This window comes from Chiloscyllium plagiosum, unplaced genomic scaffold, assembly GCF_037043375.1.
Source record: "Chiloscyllium plagiosum isolate Xiang-an unplaced genomic scaffold, Cpla_swu_hap1 HiC_scaffold_39, whole genome shotgun sequence".
NCBI lineage: Eukaryota > Metazoa > Chordata > Chondrichthyes > Orectolobiformes > Hemiscylliidae > Chiloscyllium > Chiloscyllium plagiosum.
The window spans coordinates 3,698,478-3,711,197 of record NW_028270177.1 but is presented as its reverse complement, the minus strand read 5'-3'; the positions used below and the strand labels follow the sequence as shown (position 1 = coordinate 3,711,197).

The 12,720-nt window shown below is 44.6% G+C and overlaps 1 protein-coding gene across 2 annotated transcripts in view; it reads right to left on the bottom strand.

Moving 5' to 3' along the window:
* rasgrf1 (Ras protein specific guanine nucleotide releasing factor 1) overlaps window positions 1-12,720 on the bottom strand; it is a 102,068-nt gene that overhangs the window by 72,100 nt on the left and 17,248 nt on the right. The gene's annotated exons all lie outside the window — the stretch shown is intronic.

The window sequence follows — 12,720 nt, the reverse complement described above, 5'->3', positions numbered from 1 at the left end:
TGGAAGCAGACCATTCAGCCCATTGAGTCCATACTGACTCTCTGATGAACATCCCACCCAGACCCACTCCATCCCTGTAACCCTGTGTTTCCTATGGCTAACCCACTTAGCCTGCACATCTCTGAACACTATGGGCAATTTAGCATGGCCAATCCACCCTAACCTACGCATCATTCGACTGTGGGAGGAAACCGGAGCACCCCACACAGACATGGGGAGAATGTGCAAACTCCACACAGTCAGTCACCCAAGGCTGCAATCGAACCTGGGTCCCTGATGCTGTGAGGTGCTGTGCCACCCATCTGGAAGTACTTCTTAGTTCATTTAGAAACATACTCCTGGGAAGGTAAGTGAATGAATATAAAAGCTGCACTTTTCTCAGGGTGGAACATTTCAAAGGGAACCACTTTTGAAACCACCTCAAGCAGCAGGTGATATAGAAGTGAAACCATGGAAATTATACAAAGATGTTTAAAGATTGAACGATGCAGTCAGAGTTTGGCAATTCTCAATTAGGTCTGACTTACTGAAAGTAAGGTGAATTCAGCTTAAAGCAGGCCCTTCAACATTCTACTGGTATCAGAATGAGAAACTGGAAGGATATTTACGATGAATATCAAAGATTTTCTGTGGGTGGTCCCATTGAATTTGTGACTTGATAATTAAACCAAAAAAGATTGCAATTGAGACTTCAGGGACCCTTAGGTGTAAAGGAAACAAATGTTTACTTTTCATTAGTTTTGTTCAAAGATTGTTTGTATATCTTCAGGAGTTTTTATTTTTTAAACAAAAATGGAGAATTTTATTGTAACATAGCAAGCAGTTAAGCAGGAGATTCAGGTTAAATGATTTGTGAATTGATTGGGTCAATATTAATGAGGGAAGGGTGGAACTGGTGTGTGTGGAAGGAGCAGAAAGACTGAGGAGTTAATAAACTCTACTCACAAAGGAAGGTAACTCAACAACTGGCCTGAATCCAAACTGACATTTTCTGCACAAAAATTGTGTACCACATCGATCCAATAGCGGAATTAACTCTGCTTTTGGAAACACTTTGGAATTAATGCTGCTTTTGCATTTTATGAAGTAATTAGAGCACAGGTCAGGCCATTCAGCCCAACCAGACAATGCTGATGCTTATACTCCACCCCAGTGTTCTCCCACAAATGTTCATCTCAACCTACCAGCATATCATCTTAGCACTATCTTCCTCACATATTTATTTGGCTTACCCTTAAATGATTATCTACCATTTACCCATTCACTTCCCGACACCGCTGTAGCCTGGCTTACCATACCAATTATTGGAAACAGCTATAATCTTTCCCTGTGTCACTGAATCCTCCACCATAAACATCCTGGCTGTTATCAGTGACCAGAAACTGAACTGGACTAATCATATAACTACAGCAGCTGCACCAGCAGGTCAGAGGTTCGAAATACTGTGGTGAATAACTCATCTCCTGACTCCCCACAGCCTGTCCACCATCTACAAGGCACAATACTCCCCACTTGTTCTGGATGAGTACGGCTCCAACAACACTGAAGAAGCTCAACATCATCCAGGACAAAGCAGCCACTTGATTGGCACCAAATCCATTCCCTCCACCAACAACGCTTAGTAGCAGCAGTATGTATTTAGTCATAGAGTTCTACAGCACAGACTCAGGCCCTTTGGCCCAACTTGTCCATGCCGACCAAAGTGTCCATCCATCCACGCTAATCCCATTTCCCTCCACTTGGCCCATATCCTTCTAAATCTTTCCTACCCATGTATTTGCCTTTTAAATGTTGTTAATGTACCCACCTCAACCACTTCCGTTGTGCATTCCATATGCGTACCACCTTCTGTGTAAAAAAGTTGCCCCTCAGGTTCCCTTTTATTCTTTTCCCTCTAACCTCAAACTGATGCCCTCTAGTCCTCAATTCCCCAACCCTTTGAAAAGACTGAGTGTATTCACCCTATCCATGCCTCTCATGATCTTATACACCTTGATAAGATCCCCCCTCAGTCTCCCACACTCTAAAGAAAAAGTCTCAGCTTGTCCAACCTCTCTCTATAACTCAGACTGTTGAGTTCAGGCAACATCCTTGTAAGTAACTGCTGCACATGTTCCACTTTAATAACAACCTTCCTATAACAAGGTAACCACTGTGGTGTCTCAGTGGTTAGTGCTGCTGCTTCACAGCGCCTGGGTTTGATTCCAGCCTCAGGCCACTATCTGTGTGGAGTTTGCACATTCTCCCCATGTCTTCATGGGTTTCCTCCAGGTGCTCTGATTTCTTCCCACAGTCACAAAGATGTCCAGGCTAGGCGAATTAGCCATGCTAAATTGCCCATAGTGTTCAGGCATGTGTAGGTTATGTGCATTAGTCAGGAGAAATGTAGAGTAATAAGGAATGGGTTTGGGTGGGATACACTTCGGAGGGTCGGTGTGGACTTGTTGGGCCAAATGGTCTGTTTCCACACTGTAGGGATTCTATGAAAACTGAACACAATACTTCCAAGTGCGGCCTCACCAACTTCTATAAGATGTGCTATAGAAACTCATCAAAGATCCTCAGACAGTGCCTTCCAAACCCATGACCACTTCCGTTGTCAAGGATAGCAGATGGATGGGAAGACCACCCCCTTCAAGCCACTCACCATCCTAACAGAAATATATTGCTGTTCCTTCAGTGTTGCTGGGTCAGAAGTCTGGAGTTCACTCCTCAGCTACAGTATATTGTTGATCTACCTACAGCACATGGACTGCAGATGTTCAAGAAGACAGCTCACCATCACCATCTCAAAGGCAGCTAGAGATGGACAATAAATGTTGGCCCAGCCAGCAACATCTATGTCCCATAAGTGAATAAAAAGGAAAAGTATAGCAAGGGGAACTCATTATGTTCCTACAGGTGTCAGGTTTTGGGACATTTGCTCAGGGCTGAAGAGGAACTTGCAGTGGGAGAAAGAGAATCCAGTCATCATAGTGAATATAGATACCCATGTCATAGGCATGACACAGAAAGTGCTTCTATGTAGCTATTATGAGGAGCCAGGCACCAAATTGAGAAGCAGAACTTCAATGATTATAATCTCTGGATTATTCCTGAGCCATGGGGATATTTGCAAATCAGATTAGAGAGATGAAGTGTGGTTTAAAGATTGTCATGGGTGAAGTAAGTTCTGGTTTGAGAGACACTGACCCCAGTAATAGTGACAATGGGATCTATACTGATGGGATAGTCTCTGCCACAATATATAAGGAGCTAGATAGGATTTTAAACTATACTGGAGGCAAGGGATCAAGTCTGGAATGATATAGTAAATCGGAGTTAAGACTAAAGAGATAGTTATTCATATGAGAAATGATAAAAAGAAAGTGGCAGGAAGAAATAGAGAGTGCAAATCTAAGAAAAGGCTAACAGATAAGACTAGAAGTTACAAAAAGAATAAAAGGATAACTCTAAAGAGTTTGTTTCTGAATGCATGTAACCTTCAAAATCCGACAGATGAGTTGAGATGATTAGATTCTCTACAGTATGGATACAGGCCCTTCAGCCCCACTGATGAGTAACCCACCCAGACCCATTTCCCTCTGACTAATGGGCAATTTAGCATGGCCAATTCACCTGACCTGCACATCTTTGGACTTTGGCAGGAAACCCACGCAGACAGGGGGAGAATGTGCAAACTCCACACAGACAGTTGCCCGAGGCTGGAATTAAACCCGGGTCCCTGATGCTGTGAGGCAGCAGTACTAACCACTAAGCCACCGTGATATTTCAAAATATAAAGAGTAGATACATTTCAAAAGGTAAGAAAGATTCCAAGGGACAGTCTTACTATTTGTGGTAAAGATAGTATCAGCGTTAAAGAAAAGGAAAAGGAAAGACAGGTCACAAACCAGAAAATTGGACAGACTGTACAAAACTGCAAAGAATAACCAAAAAACCAGAAAGAAGGGAAACATTAGAGTTTGAGAGAAAACTAACCTGAAATATAAATGCAAATAATGAATTTCTGTTATTGTTTCTAAAATAAATAGAGTTAACAATGCAAAGGTAAGACCGGAGAATGAATAATGGAAAATAAAGAAATGGCAGATGAATTGAAGAGGTATTTTATAACAGTCTTCACAGTTGAGAACAAAAGTAACTTGCCAGAAGCAGGTGATAATTCAGGGAAGGGCGAAAGGAACTCGGGAAAATCACAATCATTGGACAAGTGGGACAGAGTAAATTGTTAGACCTGTGGACCAACAAGTGCCTAGGTTCTGCAGGACTTCACCCTCGGGTCTTAAAAGAAGTGTCTAGTCAGATCGTTGATGCATTGATTTTAGTTTTTCAAAGCTCCTTTGATTCAGGAATTCCCCTCTTCGATCAGAATGGAGTGAATGATGTAACTCTTTTATTCAAAAAGAGTACAAGACAGAGAGTAGGCAACTATAGGTCACCGAGTTTAACATCCTTCAGAGGGAGATTATTAACAGGTGTTTTTAAAGAAATTTTGGCAGGCTAATCATAAGTTCAGATAATCAGGCAGATTTGACATGAGTTTGTGAAAAGTAAGTCATATTTGACCAATCTGTTGGAATTCTTTGAGGAAATAACATGTGCTTTGGATGAAGAGAACTGATGGATGATCTGTACTTAAATTTCTAAAAATTATTTGACATAACATCACATCAGCGTTTATTGTGAAAAATGAATGTTTACAGTGTAGGAGGTAACATATTGGCATTGATAGAAGCTTGGACAAAGTGAGGACTGCAGATGCTGGAGATCAGAGCTGGAAATGTGTTGCTGGAAAAGCGCAGCAGGTCAGGCAGCATCCAAGGAACAGGAGAATCGACGTTTCGGGCTTGAGCCCTTCTTCAGGAATGGAAGCTTGGCTGCCTAACAGAATACAAACAATACACAATGGCTCAGTGGTTAGCACTGCTGCCTCACAGCATCAGGGACCTGGATTTAATTCCAACCTCGAGTGACTGTCTATATGGAGTTTGCATATTCTCCCCGTGTCTGTGTGGGTTTCTTTCGGGTGCTATGGTTTCCTCCCATAGTCCATGCTAAATTGCTCATAGTGTCCAGGAATGTGTAGGTTAGGCAGATTAGCCATGGGAACCGTAGGAGGGTGGCCCTTCAGAGGGTTGGTGTGGATTTAGTGGGCTGAAGGGCCGGATTCCACACTGTAGGAGGGAACAATTGGTCGTTTTAAGAATGGCAGGATATAACAATTGGTGTTCCACAGGGGTTGATGTCAGGGCTTCAACTTGTGCTTCAGCTCAACGTTGATTTCAACAACCTCAGAACATGAACTCTGTCCTCCATGTTGATTAGACCCTCTCCCACTCCCACCCATCATTGCAATGTTTGAATGAATTTGCTGTCAACAGAGCTGACCTATCTCCTGCTATTAACACCTATTAATATCACCTAGTCTTCCTCTGTATCTGTTCTCTGCTACCATGAACACTCCCTTTGTCTTTTGCTTCAGGCACCCATTCTGGTCCATTTGTTTCTCTTTGTTGACCTTTTGTTTCATATCAAATCCATGAGTCTTCCCTCTTTTTTTCAGTTCCTAAGAAGACTCATACTGAAATGTTAACTCTGTTAGTTTATCCACAGATGTTACTAGACCTGCTGATTTTCTGAAAATGTGTTGCTGGAAAAGCGCAGCAGGTCAGGCAGCATCCAGGGAACAGGAGAATCGACGTTTCGGGCATAAGCCCTTCTTCATTCATTCCTGAAGAAGGGCTTATGCCCGAAACGTCGATTCTCCTGTTCCCTGGATGCTGCCTGACCTGCTGCGCTTTTCCAGCAACACATTTTCAGCTCTGCTGATTTTCTCCAGCACTTTGTTTTATTTCCAGCCTACTGCATCCACTGTATTTTATGTGTGAGAGTGTGTGTACATTGAAGTCAGGCCATGTACCAATTCTCAGAGAATCAAGCTTGTCTAACTTCACCCAGTGCAAGCTCTGCAGGCACGGGTACGTGTATAATTGATAAGATCAGATGAAGATTTCTTTAGCTAACATCTGTCTACCTGAACACAGATAGTCCAACCCCCTTCCATTATAAACTTTAACATTGACACATACAGCTAGACCAGAACTCTGACAACATTGTTCTCCCTCTATAATACACTCCATCGTGGTGTGACATTAAACACACACTTCTAGTCCTGGATGTGGTCTGAAACTGAGCTGAAAATGTGTTGCTGGAAAAGCGCAGCAGGTCTGGCAGCATCCAAGGAACAGGAGAATCGACGTTTCAGGCATAAGCCCTTCTTCAGGAAGGAACTGTAGGATGTCATTTTTTAGGTGAGCTGGGCTAGCATTTCCACACCCCGAGCCTGTGATTCAGCACTCTGATTGTGTCCTGCAATAGGCAAAGCATTCCAGAGACCAAATTCCAAACTGCAACTTCTTCAAGTAATTTCTCCCTATTCTAAAAAAAATGTGAAGACTACTTCCTGTAGTTCTGCAAATATTAATGAGCAGGTTGGTTCAAAACAATTTATTTATTTCAGTTACATGATGTTCTAGCTAATTATAGAGCTGATGATTGGTTTCCCTGGTAACCAATTAAAGATTTCTTAAATGTACTTTCTTGTAATGGAGTGTGTTCTTCTGGGTCCTATTAATTGAATAATATTGATAGAATGTTCCACAAAATCAGATAATGATGATTCATTTTCACTGATGGAAGTGGGACATGTTAGGACAGAATACTTTCACTAGACTGAACGGTCCTGACTTTCTCTCATATTGTTCAGACTAAGGCGAATCGACATGATATTATTTTTAAATACATAAGCCAGTATTTATATTCAGCATTTTCTGGATCAAAGCATTAGATTATCCACAAATCATCTTTAATCTGACTTATTTAAATGATAGTGTTCACTCAAACTGCTTAGTCCAAATTCTAGAAGCTTCCATTTACAAAATGAAGACTTGAATGGGTAATTCAGAGTGACAAAGTACTGTACAGTATTGAGATCACTTCACTGTCAGAGGTCAGGTGGAAATGATGTTTCCACTAGCAGGAGAGACTAGGACCAAAGGACTCAGCCTTAGAGTGAAAGGATGACCCTTTCAAACTGAGAAGAGGAGATTAGATTAGATTAGATTACATTACAGTGTGGAAACAGGCCCTTCGGCCCAACAAGTCCACACCGACCCGCCGAAGCGCAACCCACCCATATCCCTACATTTGCCCCTTACCTAACACTACGGGCAATTTAGCATGGCCAATTCACCTGACCTGCACATCTTTGGACTGTGGGAGGAAACCGGAGCACCCGGAGGAAACCCACGCAGACACGGGGAGAATGTGCAAACTCCACACAGTCAGTCGCCTAAGTCGGGAATTGAACCCGGGTCTCTGGCGCTGTGAGGCAGCAGTGCTAACCACTGTGCCACCGTGCCGCCCACTAAGGGAGGGATTTCTTCAGTTGGAGGGTGGTGAATTTGTGAATGCCAAGTCATTGAGTGTATTTAAGTCAGAGGCAGTTAGGTTTTTGATTAGTAGGGGGATAAAAATTATAGGGTTGCTCCTATATCTTCTAGTCTTCTGGTCAGTACTGAGGGAGCACTGCATTATCAGAGGGTAGTATTGAGGGAACATGGTATTGTCAGACAGGCAGTACTGAAGGAGCTCTGCACTAGTGGAAGGTCAATAGTTAGGGAGTGCTGTACTGTATAAGAGTCAGTATTGAGGGAGATGATTGAGGTCATAAATTTGGAAGGTGCTGTCAGAGAAGCCTTGGTGAGTTTCTGCCGTGCATCTTGTCAATGGTACACACTGCTGTGACTAAGCATCAGCAGTGCAGAGAGTGAATGTTTGTGGATGTGGTGCCAATCAAGCGGGCTGCTTTGTTCTGGGTAGCGTTGAGTTTCTTGAATGTTGTTGGAGCGGCACCCATCCAGGCAGTTGGCAATATTGCCTTACATGATGAAGGGTTAATGCACGAACTGTCGAGTCTCCTGTTCCTCGGATGCTGTCTGAGGGTCAGTGCTGAGGGAGTGCAGCACTGTCACAGGGTCAGTGCTGAGGGAGTGCCGCACTGTCACAGGGTCAGTGCTGACGGAGTGCTGCACTGCCTGAGGGTCAGTGCTGAGGGAGTGCCGCACTGTCGGACGGTCTGTGCTGAGGGAGTGCTGCACTGTCTGAGGGTCAGTGCTGGGGGAGTACCGCACTGTCGGAGGATCAGTGCTGGGGGAGTGCCGCACTGTCGGAGGATCAGTGCTGAGGGAGTGCTACACTGTTGGTGGGTCAGTGCTGAGGGAGCGCTGCACTGTCGGAGGGTCAGTGCTGAGGGAGTGCTGCACTGTCAGAGGGTCAGTGCTGAGGGAGTCCGCACTGTCGGAGGGTCAGTGCTGAGGGAGCGCTGCACTGTCGGAGGGTCAGTGCTGAGGGAGCGCTGTACTGTCGGAAGGTCAGTGCTGAGGGAGTGCCGCACTGTCGGAGGGTCAGTGCTGGGGGAGTGCTGCACTGTAGGATGTCACTTTTTAGGTGAGCTGATAAATTGAGACCCTCTGTAATTGTTCAGTATAAACACAGGTGGTGACTCTTTGAAGGGTCACTGAAGCATTCTCCCAGCATCTTGGCAAATATTTGACCATTACTTAACATCATCAAAAAGTGATTGGTTGGCCATGTTGTTTATGGGATCTTGCTGTGCACAGATTGGTTATCGTGCCTGCCTACGAAACAGCAGCGCAAAAATTTAAGAAATGCAAGAATCGGAGCAGGAGTCGACCACACTCACTCTGCCGTTCGATATGTCCATGACCAAGGCCGAACACAGGCTTCTGTTCCACTTTCCCACCATCCTGTATATCCCTTGATTCTCTGAGACAGCGAAAATCTGCCAGTAATAAAACCAAGCAATGCGGATGCTAAAGGTCTGAAACAAACAACAACAGAAATTACTGGAGAAGCATCTGCAGAGAGAGAAACAGAGTTAACATTTCAGATCCCTGACAAAGAGCCACTGGACCTGAAACGCTAACTCTGCACAGATGCTGCCAGACCAGCAGAGTTCCTCCAGCAATTGCAGTTTTTATTTGTTAAACATCCGTCTGTCTTAGCCTTAAATATATTCAGTATTGTGTGGTATATGAGTAGGAAGGGTTTGGAGGGATATGGGCCGGGTGCTGGCAGGTGGGACTAGATTGGGTTGGGATATCTGGTCGGCATGGACAGGTTGGACCGAAGGGTCTGTTTCCGTGCTGTACATCTCTATGACTCTATCCACAAAGCTGTGATGTAGAAAATTCCAAACGGTCACAATCCTCTCACTGAAGAAATTCTCACCACTCTGTAATTGTGAATGCTTCAGCAAAGTTGCTGCTCATTCTGCTACATTCCAGGGAATGTCGACCCAAATAATTCAGCCTGTCTTCATAGGACAACAAGGGGTGGCATGGTGGCTCAGTGGTTAGCCCCGCTGCCTCACAGCGCCAGGGTCCCAGGTTCAATTCCAGCCTCAGGTGACTGTCTGTGTGGAGTTTGCACATTCTCCCCGTGTCTGCGTGGGTTTCCTCCGGGTGCTCCCACAATCCAAAGATGTGCAGGTTAGGTGGATTGGCCATAGTGTTAGGTGCATTAATCAGAGGGAAATGGGTCTGGGTGGGTTAGTCTTCGGAGGGTCAGTGTGGACTTGTTGGGCCGAAGGGCCTGTTTCCACACTGTAGGTAATCTAATCCTCTCAGTCCAGGGGCCAGCCTTGGAAACCCTGACAGGAATCAGCCATTGGCTCCTGAGCATTACAGGGCATCCTTGTGAATTTGACCAGCTCCTTGGAGATGGCTCACTGTTCTAATAACTACTGGGAAGCAAGGAAAAGCATTTGAGAGTTACCCATATCCCTGCACTCCTCTCCTTCACACTGAATTTGCTCCTGTATGAGATTTGATCGGCAGTGGGCGTTTTGTATTGAAGTTAAGTTCAGGAATAGACTATTTGACCCAACAAGTCAATGCTAGTCCAACTGCTCCACATGAGCTTCTTTGTAAATGATTTCAACTAACGCAGTGTTATATCCTTTAGTCCTTCCTTCTTCCTGTGTTTATTTCACCTCTCCCTTCAACACATCATGGCTTTGCATATCAGCTGCTTCCTGTGGGAATGTGCTCCACATTGTCACCACTTGCTCACTGGGACTTATTTGTGACAGTTTCATAGTGATGGTCTCCCCCACAAATGAAACCATTTCTCTCGTCAAGTCCCATTGTTATTTTGAAGAGCCCTATTCAGAATGTCATCGAGCTTCTCCTTGAGGTCTGTTTGCAACGGTGCAGTCCCATGATCTCCACCACAGCAAGGGGAAAAGGCACCAGGGCCTGAACTCTGAGCATATAGAACAGGAACCGAAACCATGCTGTTGCCATCAATCTGACCGCCACCAGCATCCAGCTGAATGATCCAACTTACCCCACCAGGTCTGCGGCACTGTGGTGACAAACGCTTTCATTGATGTTATTTATAGACAGCCCATTATCCTGAGACCGTGCCCCCCCACCCGTATTCTAGTTTCTCCCAAATGGGGTGATGATCTCTCAGTATCTACTCTGCCATGCACCACTCCATAATCTTGAATGTTTCAATGATGTTTGGAACTCTGCATTATGGAGATAGAAATTCCGATTTCTCACCACCAAATAGCTGACCAAGATCCTCCCTCATTCTGACTGCTATGTGTTGGAAAGAATGGTATGTCGATACTCAATCAATTTGGTCCACATTACAATGGCACCTTCCTTGGCTGTCAAGCCCCAGGGCAGAGATGGAATGGGAGCTCCTGGCTCAAAGGCAGAAACACTACTTCCCATTTGCCTGGACGGGTGCAGCTCCAACAACACTCAAAACGTTTGAACACCATCCAGGACAAAGAAGCCCCCATGATTGGTACCAGATCGACAAATATCCCCTCCCTCCACCACCAACGCTCAGTAGCAGCAGTGTGTACTATCTACAAGGTGCTCTGCAGAAATTCACCAAAGATCCTTCAACAACACCTTCTAAACTCACGACCACTTCCACCTAGAAGGACAAGGACAGCAGATACAGGGGAACATCACCATCTTCATCAAGGCACACCATCCTGATTTGGAAATATATCATTGTTCCTTGAATGTCAGTGGGACAAAATCCAAGAATTTTCTCCCTAAGGCCACTGTGGGGTCTATTTGCACTCATGGACTGCAGTGGTTCAAGAAGGCAGGTCACCCCCACCTTCCTGAGGGCAACTATGGACGGGCAATAAATGCTGGCTAGTGATGTCTACAGACACTTTCACATCTGTTATTTAGAGACAGCCCATCATCCTGAGACTGTGCCCACCCCACCCAATATTCTGGGGTGCCCCAAATGGGGTAATGATCTCTCTGTATCTGTACCATCAAGATGAGGTGGTAGTGACTGGAGGAGTTCCTCATCCCTGGGGACACCCTAAGCTGAGTCCTGTCTGGAGGTGTGGCAACAAACAAGTTCACTCGACAAGCAGCTAATGAAGGGGAGGAGAAATATCACCTGTTTTCTCCCAATGTTTTGGAGCTCTCCCATCACTTGCATGTGGTTCTGGCAAAACCAGTCACAACTGCTGATCAAAACAGACTGGTATTCCTGTTCACTTCTGGAGCTGTTGTTAGTGTTTGATAATGAGTACAAAACATTTTATATAGATTTATCGCCAATACCTTCATACTGTCACCCTGTTGATATATTTTAGTTTGTTCATTGGCAGCATCAATACGAAATTATGGAACATTCACCCCCAAAGGACTGCAGATGTGGAGAAACAGATTTTAATTGTAAGGATATCCAAGGGTATGAAGCAGATCAGCCATGATCTAATTAAACAACAGAGAGGGTTAAAGCCCAGAATGAATGGTCTCCACATGTCACTATAACATTAACTCCTGAGGTAAAAGACTGTCTTTGAGAAAGGATTATAAAGTAAGCTTAGAGAAAATGAGAGGTGATCTAATTGAAACATACCAGATTCAGAGATCTCCTGACAGTAGATGCCAAGATGTCGGACTGGAGGCCTGTAACTAGTGCCTCGGGAGTCGGTGCTGGGCCCATTATTGTTTAGTGTTTATATCAATCATATGGACGAAAATGCACAAGGCATGATTAGTAAGTTTGGAGATGACACTAAGATAGATGATATCGTGGACAGTGAGGAAGGTTGTCAGAAATTGCAGCAGGACCTTGATCAGCTGGGGAAGTGGGTCGAGAAATAGCAAATGGAGCTTAATATAGATAAGTGTCAGTTCTTGCATTTTGGAAAGTCAAATCAAGATAGGAATTTCATGGTGAATGGTAGGGCCTTAAGGAGTGTAGTGGAACAGAGGCACTTTGGAGTTCAGGTGCACAGTTCTCTGAAAGTGGAGTCCCAGGTAGACAGGGCAGTGAAGAAGGCTTTGGCACACTGGCCTTCATCAGTCAGGTGACTGAGTATAGAAGTTGGGAAGTTATGTTGCAGTTATACAGGACGTTGGTGAGGCTGCACTTGGAGCATTGTGTTCAGTTTTGGTCACCTTGTTATAGAAAGGATGTTATTAAACTGGAAAGAGTGCAGTATAAATTTACAAGGATATTGCCTGGACTCAATGATCTGAGTTACAGGGAGAGGTTGGACAAGCTGGACTTTATTTCTTTTGGGGTAGGAACCTGAAGGGAGACTTATAGAGGTGTATAAGATCATGAGAGGCA